The 14,607-nt window shown below is 43.6% G+C and overlaps 1 long non-coding RNA gene across 1 annotated transcript; it reads right to left on the reverse strand.

Annotated features, from left to right (window-relative positions):
* Positions 1-859: 859 nt before the first annotated feature.
* LOC135324256 (uncharacterized) lies at positions 860-12,888 on the reverse strand. Its single transcript, XR_010385623.1, has 4 exons — positions 12,660-12,888; positions 10,338-10,401; positions 3,835-3,930; positions 860-2,078 (listed from the first exon to the last, which is right to left on the reverse strand). It is a non-coding gene; the product is annotated as an uncharacterized LOC135324256 (long non-coding RNA).
* Between the last annotated feature and the right edge of the window lie 1,719 nt (positions 12,889-14,607).

Below are 14,607 nucleotides of genomic sequence, written 5' to 3' on the forward strand. Positions count from 1 at the left end.
ATGTAGGCAGCCACTTATTCTTTAGATACACTGAAATTAAGTTATCTCTAAAGAGGTGTTTTATCAGAGGAAGACAGAAGCATCTAGAGACAGAGGTAAATAAACTAGGATTAAGTAACTGAGACTGCCCTCTGTGCTTTAACCATGACTGCAGAATTCCTGTGAACTCATTTCCCTGCAAGGAAATCTAGTGCAGCTGCTTGAGAAACCTCTGCAGAGAAAGTGAGAATGGGAGGCTCTCAAAAATTTGGCTGGCTACTAGGGCTGATTTTGAATCAAAAGCAGGAAAATGTCCCTGCATAAAATAAATTGAGGTTTTAAAGCTAAAGAGCAAGACAAATCAAGGAGATTTGGGGTCAGTTGTCTAATGAGATGAGTTGGATTATACTTACAAAATGGCGTACCTTTGTAGATTTCTGTTTACAAAATAAGTCTGTAGGTCACTAGGTGATCCTGGACAGAATTGTCCAGGGAGGACAGGCACAGACTTTCAGTAATCTCTCCTAAAAAAGAACAGCTAGGCAACAATTAAGTACTTACAGTGTGAGCCATTTGACAAAGCTGGAGGATGCAAATACAACCACCCCAAGAGATAAAAGTCAGGCTTTTAGAAGATAACTTTTCATGTACTGTAAATTGAAAATAAAATGGATAAAAGAAGGCCTCTGATTTGGTGCTGTCTTTTCTGGAATGTATAATGTAACTGAATCTAAATTCCGAGTGCCCAGTTTCAGATGTCTAAAGTCTCTGTTGAAAGCAGTGGAGACTATGTGCTGCCTGACCTTTTTCTAACCCTTAATTCTACTATTTTTCTATAGGTTCTCCCCCCCTCCCCCCGTACTTACTATAGACCTTTCACTGATACCTGAGATAATGAAAGTTCCTCTCCACGCACATTTCTCTAATGGCTTGCTAGTTGAAGACTGTGCAAAAGGAGTTAGCTAGAAAAGGAGCAAGGGTATGCAATTACTCTAACACTGCACCTGTTTTTGGCTTTATGGTCAAGAGAAATGGATGAAGATAACTTCCTCTCATTTTCTGTTTCTTGTTAGTAAATAATGAAGAACTCTTAGGTACAGAACATCTGAGAAAGAAGACTCATCATACATATGCAAGAGATTCTTTTTTTCACCCTTAGATTTTTGTCAATCTGTCAGGGAGCAGCAAGGGCTGGCTGCTCCCTAAGGGACAGGGAGCTAAGCACAATAACATGGCCAGCAGGGCAGGGGCCTCACCAGCCAAGGCCCAGTCCCACAGTACCAAAGCAAGGTGAGCAGGGCAGGCCCAGGGATAGTAACCAGGGTCAACCAAAAGTCCAGATTGCCAGACAAGTGTTTGGTGATGAGGCGGGTCTGAGATCAACCTAGAAAGTCAATCCTTAGGTCAGGAGCAGGTCCAGTGAAGGTAACCAGGGTCAGACACAGTCCAGTGATTGTCAGGTGGGTCCATAGTGATGAGACAGGTCCAAGGTCAAGCCGGGAAGCTAGTCCACAGACCAATGGGATCCATGGTCAGGCATGGGTATGGCTGTGACAGAGCTGGAGACAGGTACACCTACAACATAGCTCCTTGCTCTTAAAGCTTACAAACCAGTGATACAAACAGCCCAATTTTGATTAAGGTCCAGTGTATCTCATCAATTCAAGTCCCCCATGAATTTTACGTGTCTTCCTTTTAGCCATGAGGGATTTACGTATTTGACTAATAGCAGCAGACTAGGCCAGTTGGGGAAGAATGTAGTCTAAGAGCCTATTTTGCAGTGGGTACAGAATGAGGCAGTGACTCTGAATCAATGTTCAAAGATAAAGAATCTTGAAGGTTAAGCCACCACATCTTTTTACTCATAAGTTACTGTCTTTGGGCATGGATGTGAAGAGGGTCCAAAATAAATGAAATACAGAATTACCAAAGCAGATGAGAATATAGTGTCAGTGTGCTCTTCTGGGTTGCCATGTAGTTTTCTCTGAATGTGCTTCTCAAGGAATGCCCTGATCAGACAATAATGGCGAGTTGCAAGCCTCTAATGCTGTTTTCCTTCCTCTGGTTCCTGGGTTACCATTGTAGGAGAGGCTCTTTTCCTTTAGAAACAAAAAAGCTTATTGAGAGATGAACTGGAAAGCAAAAAAATAAAAATGAAACTTGACTTTGCATATTAGGGCTTTGACTGGGGAGGGGAACAGGGGAACATTCTCTATGAATGAACTCTCAGCTTAACAAAATCAGAAAAAAAAAGCATAAAAGATTAAGTATAGAAAATAATAGCAGTCCAAAAACATGGTAACAAAACACTATAAATCATTCTTTGGGGGAACCTGTTTCATTTTCATGAGTTAGGATGACTTCTGCATGCTTCACTAAGTTCTTGTTTTACCATGCCTGAGCTCATAAAAAAAAAAGGGGGTATATTTCATCCCAGGAGTAATTTTAAGATACTGTGAGTTAAGCCCAGAAATATGTGCTGAACATCCCCTATAACCAGACTGGGTGGAGTCTTGTACATAGAACTAAGTCTTGAGTAAACCTTTCAAAACCTGTCTATTCCCATGGCCCTCCCTGTTTCTATGCTATACTATGAAGAAGTTGTTCTTGTGATGAGGTGATAGTGTATATGACAATTGAGCTTGCTGGAATCTCTAGGAGGATCTTGGTTCCCACTTGGCTCCCTTTATACTGCTCCTTAAGTGCTCAGCAGTCTTCAGTGGACCAGAGCATCATTATTCAAACACAGGATCATGAGAATGAAATTACAGAAAAGAATGTAAGATACGTTGGCCATAAGTGGCACTGGGAAGACTACCATAACTTAGATTTTGGCATAACTTGCCAGAGCTAGGGGCTACACTAATTTGGCTCCTACAACAGGAGTGCCTAAAGCCACCTCTGCCCTACCTGCCCTTTTTGAACATGCCATATGTTCTTCATTTCTCAGAGATGCAGGACAAATTCCCAGACAGATACTCCACCTGGAAGTATGAGGAGTGTTAGGGATGGACACATTTATAGCTTCCCTGTCATGTCCCTCTCTTTTCCCCATCACTCGTAAATCTATGCTTGAGCTCTACCACAACTCTCCTCAAGCTTCCCCTTTCAAGACTTAACAAACCCAATTCTTTCATCTTTTCTTATTAGGTCATGTTTTCTTATTATTGTAGATCACTGTTTCCTCTGCTCACATGTGTTAAAAGCAAAATTTTAAAGGAATATCATGCCTTCAGTCCAAATGTCTGTCATTTGAACTTCAGTAGTAATTGGTGATTACTACTTCATCTAATGATTGAAGTAGGATGCCCATTGTCACAGTGGGCTGCAAAGCTGTGATAATTGCAACTGTTTAAGGCAAACTGGAGATCAGGTATTCCAGATTCTGTTCCTGGTCCAGGGAGCTGTGTTATGTTGGGCCTACAGTGTCCTGGTGTTAACTTCTCTGCTTCATAAAATGGGATGTCACTGCCAACCTGTCTGCCTTTTAGAGTTTGGTTTCATGACTATAGTAAATAGTAAGGCTGCTGATGATGAATAAACAGCCAAACAAGGTAAGATTTGAGCTGCATAAAAACGAGTTGGGGAAAATAAGCAAGCAATTATCACAAAACAAAATATCTCCTCAGAGATGAGATGGCATTAATCAGCATGTAGAGCAAAGCTTAGACTGCAAGAAATTTAAAACCTTCTGGAAGGGTTGTGCAGTATCCCTACAGGCTTCAACCCTGCTAGTGAACTATGTACTCGCCAGGATAATGCTACAAAAATGTTTTTTTTTTTTAGTTTGCTTAATTAAAAAAAAGTAAAATGTAGAGCAATTATATCAATACATGAACAGTATTAAGCACTCACGTTATAAAATTAAGAATTGAGATTACTTCTGCAGCCTTAATCCAGACTCTTGTCCACTTGTATTACTTTGCAGTACTTGAAGATAGGGAGTTCCACCTAAAGGGAAATAAAGTCTTAATTGTCTCAAACAGGACACTCAAACTTAGTTGATATTTTTACATTTATTTCCCTCAGCCCAGTTACTTATCTGTAACATGAGGATAATGTTCTCTTTATCTCAGAGGGGTTCATGTGCAAATAAATGAACTGATATTTGTGATGCACTTGGACACTGGGGTAAGGAGCAGGATGTAACCCACAAAAGGGCTTGGGCAGAGGAAGGATGCTTGTTTGGGTTTCTTGGATTGGAATTTGACAGACTGGAGGTGGAAGATGCCAATGGTTGGAGTGGGGTCACCACAGAAGTGACAGTGAGACAGTCACAAGTGATCAAAGTGCTTGGGGTGAGTGGGAGGTGCAGACAGGCAACCCATGCCTTTAGAGAGAATGACTCATCTCTGAGGAAAACCAGGGTGGGTTTTATCCCTGTGGGACCAGGAGGGTGAAGTGGGGATGAGAAGGCAGAACTGAGCCATGCCCTACCTCTGTATTCAAAAGCAGAGAGAGAGAGACCCTGCAACTACCTTTTTAACGCAGAGGTGCATTCAATCCCCGATTTCTAAAGCTTCCAGCCCACTTCCTGAGTATCACATAGCAGTGTCTGCCCCTGGGGGAGGGTGAGCTCCCGCAGCCCTCTCACCCCGGCGGGACAGAAGCACCCGCATCGGCCCTGTGCTGGCAGCTGGGGGACGCTAGGGGGCGCAGGGCTCTCGGTCCTGCTTGTGGTCTCTGCAGCCGCCGGGACCGAACCGCTCCCGTCGTCTGTCTCCCTCGCTGCTTTTGCTCCAAGGGGACTGCAAATTTGCCGGGCGTCGCCTTTGCCATCTCAAACCCGTACCACGGGTTCCCCCCCCCCCCCCCACACACACACCCCTCTGCGTTTGGTTTTTAAAGCGTATCCTCTGTGCCTGCCCTTGCCTAGCCCTGCAGTAAGGTAGCTAGCTAGTGCTGTTCCCTGTGGTGTTTTCACGGAGGCGGCATCTTGTCATATATCATCTTGTCTATATCCCCGCCCCAGCAACGCCTTCTGTACAAACGGGAGATTCCCAAATCCGCACTGAAGTTTGTTTCTTTTCGGTCGGCCTTCAGCCCTGACCCCTGTGGCAAAACGATGCCAATGTCCTAAGCAACCTTCTCTCCCCAACAAACCTGAGGGAGACAGATGGGGGAGAGGGGGTTGGAAATGTTCCCAGTCTCTCCTGTGAGGATTGAATGGCTCTGACCAAATTAGGTGACTTTTTCCTCCAAATAAAAGCCTCAGACATCCTAAAAATAATCTCTTGGGCCCAGACGGGAGGTGAAAGTGTGTGGGGGACAGGGAAAGGCGGTGGCTGGATTTTTGGGGTGGAGGAGAGGAGGCTTGTCACTCAGAGATTTTCCATCGATCAGGCATAAAAGATAGGGGAGCTCAGCTCAGCTGCTCCGGCACTTTCACCATTTCCCCCGCCCCACCCTGAGCTCGGTCATCAGCCCCATCCCGCGGTACTTCAGCACGTCCGAGAAGGACGCAGGCAGATCCTATTGTGTGTGACAATTAAAAACGTAACCATTAAAGCAAAAGCTTTTCCACCGTTTGGGAGGAGAGATTGGTGTCGTCTCGATCAATAGGGCTTTAAACTCTATCCGTATAAAAAGCGCTCGCCCCCCCCCCTCCCCGCAGCTGCAGTGTCCTCGGGTAAAACAAACACGGAGAAGTAATCCCGACACACCGCTGCCTTCAAACTGGAGTCGCCTTTGGGGTGTTAGTGGCGAGAGCCATACAGGATCTGCCAGGGCTAAGACCCGTCATGACTGTGTGCGTGTCTCAGATCACTCGCTCGCGCCTGATGACCTTGGGTCGGAGGCAGAAGACATTTCCCTGGACAGGTGGAAATGAAAAGGGTCAGATCGGTAAAAATAAGAACAGAAGTCCTGCTGATTTAATTCTCTAAGAACACAGAGCCAATAGGACAAAAACCCAGAAAGATGTAGTTTGTGCTTCCAAAGGAGTTACTGTGTGTCCTCAAAAAGATGTACCTAGCGGTGTGCGAGGGGAAGAAGTGCGGGAAAGACTTTAACCTTAATAAGAAATTTAACCACTTTTTTTTCTTTTAAAACAGGAATGAATATAATGTAGGGCCAAAATGAGACTTTCAGAGCACACCCTAGCCCATGATAAACAAAAGATGCATGTCCCCCCCCCTTCACCCTGCAAACTATTTCTTGTATTTTGTTTGAGCTATTTACTTTATACTTAGTCTGTTATGGAGGCTTTATTATTCTGTGAGGCAAGGAATGTTCTGCTGCTCGCTCCCTGCTTTATTAGTATTCTTTTTTAGAAGCATTGCTTTGAGTTGCAGCCTGCAGTTCGTATCAGTACATTTGCTCGAGTGGAATTGGTGACATAAAAAGGATATGTAGAAAGGTTGCAGGACACCAGCTGGCTGTGCACTTTCAATGTATGCAGATTTTCTTTAAACATGTGCGTGTCATATTTGCCCATAAACATCCAAAGGGTTGGGTTTTTATAGACCAGATCGTCTGGACGTTATAATAGTGATATAAATAGTGATATGAAGCAAAAGCTCTTAACTCGAAGAACAATGCCAGTATTGCATTGTGGTTTTGTATGCTTTTCCCTACCTGTCAAAGTAAGCTTACTACCGTTTCTCAAGTACCAGGAAAAAAAGTAAAATACAATTAAAAATATGGAGGTATTAGAAACCTTAATATTTTGAGTACACTTAATATATATTATCATATGAAAAGGTTACTACACAATAAGGATAAGTATTTAATTTATCCATGTACATATACAAAATAATAGTCTTTCTGTTCTTTTTCTATGTAATTTCAGAGTGCTATACGATGATGAAATTACAGTAAGTGGGAAGCAATGTACATATTTATGAGTAAAAGGGACAATACCAATTAAAAATTATGGGGGTTAACAGCACACAAAGCCTCACAAAGCCAATGGAGTTTTTAGGTGCAAGGAGTGCTTATCTGGATGGCTGCTCATTCGCAGTTTCTTCATAACAAACACTATTTTTATAACAAAACAATTATTCTTCTTTGTCATAACAATGATCATTATGCAAGCAGGATTTTGCTCTCCTCTCTACTGCACAGTGATTGCACTCTATTCCTGCAAATATAAGGTTTGCAACTGTAAAATTTCATTTTTTCTAGGAAAAAAATAATCACATTTCAACTTCACTGTACAAAGAAAAGTAGTTAGCACTTATTTTATTCATTTGACTTCCCTCTACCACTGTCCCCTGCCCATTGAGGGTTATTGTACCTGTGTAGAATACTCTTGGAAGTGACAGAAAATCATATGGAAGAAGATTGCAATGATCAGGCACTGGATTCACTGCAGTGTTTTTGCTAGTGTGTGCATGCATGTGAGTGGCATGGGAGCCTTCCAAATCTACAGCTATGCAGTTTTAAAGTACTGTTATCATTTCTGCATCCCAGACTGTATCAATGTATACCTATATATGCTTAGGTCATTGTAATCTCAGAGGTCTGAGAAAAGGTATTTTTTAAAGACTGAATTACATTTATTCGGTCTTTAGGAGACATCACTTGAAAAAAGTGTATTTTTTCTCCCCTCCCTTTCCTATCTACTTTGTTATGTCTCTTCATAATGCAATTTGCATTTATGTTGGATAGCTTGTAGCAAAACACAGAAAGGCTTTTTTTTTTAATGGATACAGATGATAATAATAGTCTCAGTTAGGGTTCTCAGACAACGGAGGGAAAAGTTTAAACACACTTTAAAATATATGGTTACTGAAAACCTAGTTGCAGCGTAGAACTGGAGGGAGACAGGGATTTTTAAATGATATTAAAATAGGACCTACATTTTATATGGGTATTTATGAAGTGCATATGGAATGCCAGAAATTGTTCAGCAAAAGCTGGCAAAATGTATTTATCAAAGGGCCAAGAAAGCATGGCAATATTTTGATCAGCTCTTATTTATTTTGATAGCTGTGCATGCCGTTAAGGCAAAAATCTATGTATAATTATCACAAATTATGCACAAGGGAAACACCCACAGTAGATTTACCAGTTCAATATTTCAGGTCTTTCCCTATGACATTTTAGAAACAATTCTTCACTTAGGCAAATGTTCCTGTCTATTTTTTTAAGACTGATTTGCCAAACTATGGGAGCCATTTCCTATAACAGGTAGTTTAACAAGGAAAACCGATGGGTTTACATATCAAAGAGCAGTCAAACCGCAATGAGATCCAAAGAAGGGAGTATTGGAACATTTTGTTCCAGTGAATGAGCTAAAAATAACAGCACCCACCCATGTTGTAAGGGGGTAGATTTGCCTGCTTGGAAGGGCCAATAGGAAATAGAAACGGGATTATTTACATAATCGAACAAAAAAAAAAAATCAGCCCAGAGCTAAGGATGAAAGGTTTTGTTCTGAAGTGTCAGTGATTTAAACGAGCCTGGGTCCAGAGCAGAGGCTCAGAACAGCAGTTGATGTTTTGCTATTGAGAGCTATAATCTAATTTTCTACCTTTCTCATGGCACATCAGAATGCGTTTGAACAAGATCATAAAATGTCAAACTGTAAAGCGAAATGCAATCCTGCAGTTCTAGACGCCCTGCCATGCAAAGGCAAACCTTAAAGTCTCCCTTTCAGCCCAAAGGGGAAAGCTCCTTCCACACTTTCACATTTTCTACTTACCTGCAGGACAGGTTCTCTAAAGATGTCAGAACTGATTTCACACTCAGTTCAGAGATTAGCGTCTAAATATGGTGTATATCAGTGAGGAAAATGCTTAACAACATGACAATTATATAATCCACGTTATTGAGATTTCTGGTGCCATATTAGAGCCTTCAGCATGCACAGTGTGAAGAAAGCCTTACCCCTAGCTTCTTTCCTTGTTGTCTTTAGAGGAAAAAAATCCCACAGTTTCTTAATCCTCACACTCACCTTGTCTGCAGGCAGGGGAAGCTTTCGCCCTTTCCAGTAAATGAGTTTCCTAGCAAGCTACTACTTCTCCATTCTTGTGAATGGCATGGGGTTTGTTTTCAGGTTTGACTGCTTAAATGCAATAGAGATGTCAAAGAAAAAATAACCCATTCCAGCTTAATTGAGCGGTATTGTTCCCTACGAGCTTTGGCTTTGCAGTGTCTGACCATCAGCACAGCTGTCCCGGGGTCTCTCACAGGCTTTCCTAGCTGCCTCTTTGGACTGCAACTCACATAAACTGCGAGACAGTTTAAAAGTTTCCTATCAAAATGCCACCCCCCTTCCCTGCCGCCTCCCCCCGCCTTCTCCCTTTCACCCTCCTGGCGCTTTGCACCCTCCCCTCTGAGGATTTCTCTGGGTTGCCCTGTTGAGGCCAGCGCCAGACCTCTCACTCCGGACTCAGCTCAATCCAACTCAGTGTGCGCTGCACAGGTTGTGAGTTTGAGAGTGGGTATTTTTTTTCCTAGCTTTCCCTGTCTCAGGCGGGCCGGGAACATGTCTACTTTTGTCCTCACTTTATTTTTACCTGGTCCTACAACACAGATCCGATTCTTGCAAACACTCACCCCTCCTACACACACGGTTCCTCCCACCCCTCCCATTTCAATCCCTCTGAGGCCCCTCACCGGGATGGGGTGATTGTTCTGATTTCCTCCTTTCCCCGGAGACAAGACGTTTTCCTTTCCCCACCGAGAAGGCTGGCACCAGCCCTTCTGCTGTTACCTCTCTCCCATCCACCAGGAGAACGGAGGGAGTCCCACACCTTCTGCTGCCTCCCCTAGCCTCCCTCCAGGTCCTGTCTGCAGGACATGCAGCTCCTTTTTCCTTCTGTCCTCCTCTTTGTCTGCCTGCCTGACCCCCCCCCCCCCCCCGTCGCCAGTAACTTAAAAGCCCAAGCCAAAGGAGGCACAAGGTAAAATACAGCCATGGGCTCCAGGTCTATAAATACAGCTCCGTGCCTGCTAAGAGCAAGCACTTAGAAGTTTGGAAAGAGAGAAAGAAAGAAGGCAACATGTGGAGACAATAGCTAAAGAACAGTTCCACAGGGTGGAAGTGTGGAGCCAATGGCTCCAGCTCTGCTTGTATTTGGTAGCAACAGTCCGAGCTTGTTTGGGTGGGCTGTTTTGGGGGCAAGGGCAGTGGCGGGGGATCAGCATACACATCAATTTGGGTTTAAATACACGAATATTAGCAAAAGTCATTCAATCAATTGATCAGTCATTTTTGGAGCTGCGTTCGTGAGTAGAAGCTTTCCTAACACTGAGGTGCTTGAGCTGGTAGTGGAGGGGATTGTTTTTCTTTTTTTGCTGGTGACAACCAAAAGCCTACACATTTCCTTGTTCTCTTTGTGGCTTGTGTGTCCATCAGGAGAGAAAAATAAGTAGTTGGCTCTCAAAAGGAGGGACAACGGCACCCCTACCTGTTTTGCGTAGTTGTCCTCGAAAGAGTTTAGGGCAGACACTCCCAAGTGGGGTTGCAGTCCACTGTGAAAGTAACACAAGGATGTCAGAGAGGAAATGGCCAAACACATCCCCTGTATATACATTCATGTTAATTGCTTTCTGCTCCATCCTATGTAAGTGATTGGTGTCAGATCTAAGGTTTCCCACTAGGAAAACAAAATAATCTGTAGCTGGTGGAAAGGAATAAAAGAGGGCAAAGGGAATAAGGACTGAGAGGCGGTAGGAGAATGAAGGAGCTAATTAGAAGGAATAACTAGACTCCAGCTCCAAATTGAAGCTTTACAGGAGTTACTGCTTTCTTTGCATTCCGAGCACTAAGCAGAAGGAAATATTGAAGAGCTGTGTAGGCTGGAGGCTTTAGACAGACTGTTTTAGGGATTCTCTTACACATCACACAGTTGCAGGAAGAGGCTTTATTGTTAGCTGCTACAAAATACTAGGCTGGGAGGTTCCAGCACCCTGACCTGTTCTTCACCATGGCTGGGCCCAATTCTGCATTTCTTCTTGAGTACAAGTGCCAGGGGAAAGGATGATCCTCAGTCTATCAGGACAGAATCGGGCCCATCCCTTCTGTCACTCCAGTCACAGGTGAGCGCATAGGGGTTTATGTTTGTTCAAGGGCATTGGGATTTGTTCTCAAAGGTTATTGGAGGGGATAAATCAGCTATCTATATTTTCTTGGAAAATTCACCAGCAATCAGTGCTTAATGAAATTACAACACATGCAGTTTTCATTGTAATGCTGTAATGAAACCATCTTCAAGAATGCCTCTCTGAACTAGCTCTAGCCACACTTTGCATTTCACATGTAACAGCAACGTTTCCCACCACCACCACCCTTCCCCACACACCATTAGGCAGCCACGGTTTTATTGATGACAGTTCTAGTAACTGCAAAATTATTTCCAGGATACTGGTCAAATAACTAAATGCTAGCAATCAAAGAACATGTGTTTTATTCTGTTGGTATTTTCATTGAGGTGAGTGAGGAGCTGGAGAGTGGACACGCCAGCAGGTAGTGGAGAAGCAGATCAGCTGAAGTTCAGGGTCCAACTCCTGCACTGCCAAGAGCATGGTCATGGCTAAGCATGAGTGGTACCTTGTGCTGCCAAACCCCAGAGGCAGGACTGCCTGCATCCAGCTGCCTCAGGCACTCAGAGAGGTGGGGGAGTGTGATAAGCAATCCCCTCAACCCATCTCTCTTGAGGCAGGGTCAAGAAAGCCTAGTGTGTGGGGCTAGCCAGCAAGCAACCTCCAAGTAAGAAACAATCTCTTCTCTCCGCAGCCCTTCTCCTCCTGCAAGTAAAGAGCAGTGTGGCCAGACGCTGGAGCAGTGAGGGGGTAGCTGAGGGTTGGGTTTAGCCCTGTTAGGTCATCCTGAACAGATAATCTCTTCCCCTCCACACACGTCTCCCCTTGCCAGGGTTTGGCTGTCAGTTCTGCAGCAGCAGCTTGCATCCAGGGCTCGGGTCTTTTTAAAGTTTCTGTGGCTGCTGCAGACTTGAATCAGAATTTGCCAATCCTCTCGATTTGGCAAAGTTATTTTTGGCCACAGCTCCCTCCCGCGGGAAGGAGAGGGGACCCAGCAAACAGGGAAACAGTGCATGGGAGCTGTGTCTTAGTGCCAGCAGTCCATTACTTTCATGCATTAGCCTTAACAAGCCTTTCTGTGATAATCTCTCCTGTCATATCTGCAAATCCACCTGCCATTGGGTGTCAGGTGTCAGGCAGGAAGGGGGGAATGGTGACCCATGGGCACCTTCCCCTGCCATCTCTGCAGGAGTGGCCACCACACTCAGGGCCGGTCGATTGTCCCCTTCCCATGCCTAAACATCTGCCTTTTCTGATTAGAAATGGAAAGGAGAGGGAGGTGCTGCCGCCTCTTTGGCCACATCGTTTCAGGCTTCCTTGGACTAGAAGCACCCTCTGCACACCTTCCCCTTAGCTCGCACTGCTCTGCCCTCCAGGCTGGACACTTGCTTTCTAGCCTTTGACCTGCCTTTGTTTTTCCCCTGCATGCATCTGCCTTTGCCAGCCCTGTTCCACTCTCTAGTCTGGCTCCTGCATGGAGATTTGTCAGGCAAGTGCAGGACTGGGTTCAGGCCTGCTCTTCTCTAGGGCTTGTAGAGTCTGGAGAACAGGCTTTCCTTTTATCTGGATCCTGTCTTCCATCAGGAAGCAGAGAGAGAGAGGCAGTCTGGGCAGGTTTTAAGCTAGAGGCATTGTAACTCTGCTGTAAATTGACTCTGAATACACCTCTCTGTGTGGACGTCACTCACTTTTGTATGGCACTGGGTCCCACGGATGTGATTTGGCTTTAGACTTTAGTCTTGACCTTCTCTGGAGGGAGAGATGTTAGGACATACATACTGCAGTTTGCTGGTGTAGATACAGTGTGAATTCCAATGCAGCCCATGTTACCATAATTTGTCTTTAAAAAATAAATAATAATGAAAAAAATATTTAAACAAATCCTATTCATAGATCAAGTTCACAGAGCAGTAGGCACAATACATACCAGAAACAAAGAAGCCAGTTCCTTCCCAGAAAACTTAATTATTCAAAACTTAACAGAAAACATGAGAGGATGAGATTTATGGAAGGAAAGTAAATCATTCAGGAAAAAAGGAAACTGCTTTCACTGGCATAAAAGAAACCACATATACCTTTATAAAGGGAAAACACTGCTTGCTTATATTCTTTCCTCTAATCTACCAACCTAACTTTCCATCTCTATACAGAGACCATAAATATGTGCATATATGTAAAATATTTGTGTTGTTCCTTATTGAACAATAGGCAATACTTCTACTTATGGGCAATAGATTCTTTTTGCTGTTACTTTGAGAGGCCGATATATTACTTCACATATCAGAGATTCTCTTAGCCTTTTTCCCATGTCTCTTACTTTCCTGCTGCTTCATCTCCTCATGCTTCCAACATATTTTCTTTTCTTTGGCTCAGTAATAAGCAGAAGTGGAAGCCTAATGATAGGGGGGCTGGGATGACAAAGAAGGAGGTAGAATGTTTTTTTGCTTTGTTTTTTTTGTGTTAGCTGGTTTGGGGGGTTTTGATCAGCACCACTCTTCTGACAAAGCTTGTCCTTGCTCTGATCCAGTGCTGTAGAGTGAGGTCCTAGTCTGACAGAGCTCTTCTTGGCCTAGACTGACCTCTTGCTCCTGGCAGTCACATCTTACTCTGACTTTCTCTACTTCCTCTACTCAGGAGTTGAGTGCTGTCCTGCTCTCTCACTTGCTTTCATTAATATATGCTACACTACAAAATGTATTACTTCATTAGTCAGTTGGGCTGGTTAACATAAAGGTTAATAGTCTTATCTTGTTATCTTTAGTGCATGTGTCTCTATATTCAGAGTATTCAAAGTACTAAAGGCTATGATTAAGCTACAGAAGAGTTCCATTATAACTGTGTTTTCCATTTGCTCAGAGCTTTCTGAATGTCATCTTTGGAACTGAAATTTCCTGTGTCTGGTAAAAATTCTAACACTCCAGGAAGTCATTCTCGGAGCACAGAAAACAGCCTTCCAGGAAATTCTTATTCCGTTTTTAGCCTAAATGTTTTCAAATAAAATTCTTGTCTCCAAACTTAGATGCCCTTGAAATCCAGGATTGTTTGTCCAGCTGCTGGTACAGGTAGGATATGGGTTTCATTATAAAGTGGGCCCTGAGAAGTTCACTTTGTGGAGAGGCTGCAGCTAAAGCTCAAGAACCTAGGGTCAGATTTTAGTAGCTCTTCAGAGCCATTCCACAATTCCCTAGGCCTGTATTGTTCCACTCTTCTTCCTACTCATGGCTTATTTCTATGCAGAAGAAATTATCAGTGGTCACCTGTGGTTTATATACATGTAAACTTCCTGTCATGCAGCTTGCTCCATTTTTGCAGTGCTTGCCTTACCTCAGGGAAATGCTGCCATGGCTAGCCAGCACTTGGCCACACTAGGCTCATTAAAAAGTCTGGTTACCCTCTGACATGAGCATGGCATAAAACTTAATTTGGGGAGGTGCAACCAAAATCAAAAGTGACATGGAACTATCTTCAGGCTCTCAGAGATGAAGATGAGAAAGACTGCTATCCATTTCAAGGGATGCCTTTATAAATCTATTGAGAACCTGCCATACATCAAAATATAGCAACATCACATCTGACTACACATCTGTACTGCCATGACTATGATGAGTTTGACAGGGTGCTTGTCACTGCCTCAAA

The sequence above is a fragment of the Dromaius novaehollandiae genome, chromosome W (assembly GCF_036370855.1).
Source record: "Dromaius novaehollandiae isolate bDroNov1 chromosome W, bDroNov1.hap1, whole genome shotgun sequence".
Lineage (NCBI taxonomy): Eukaryota > Metazoa > Chordata > Aves > Casuariiformes > Dromaiidae > Dromaius > Dromaius novaehollandiae.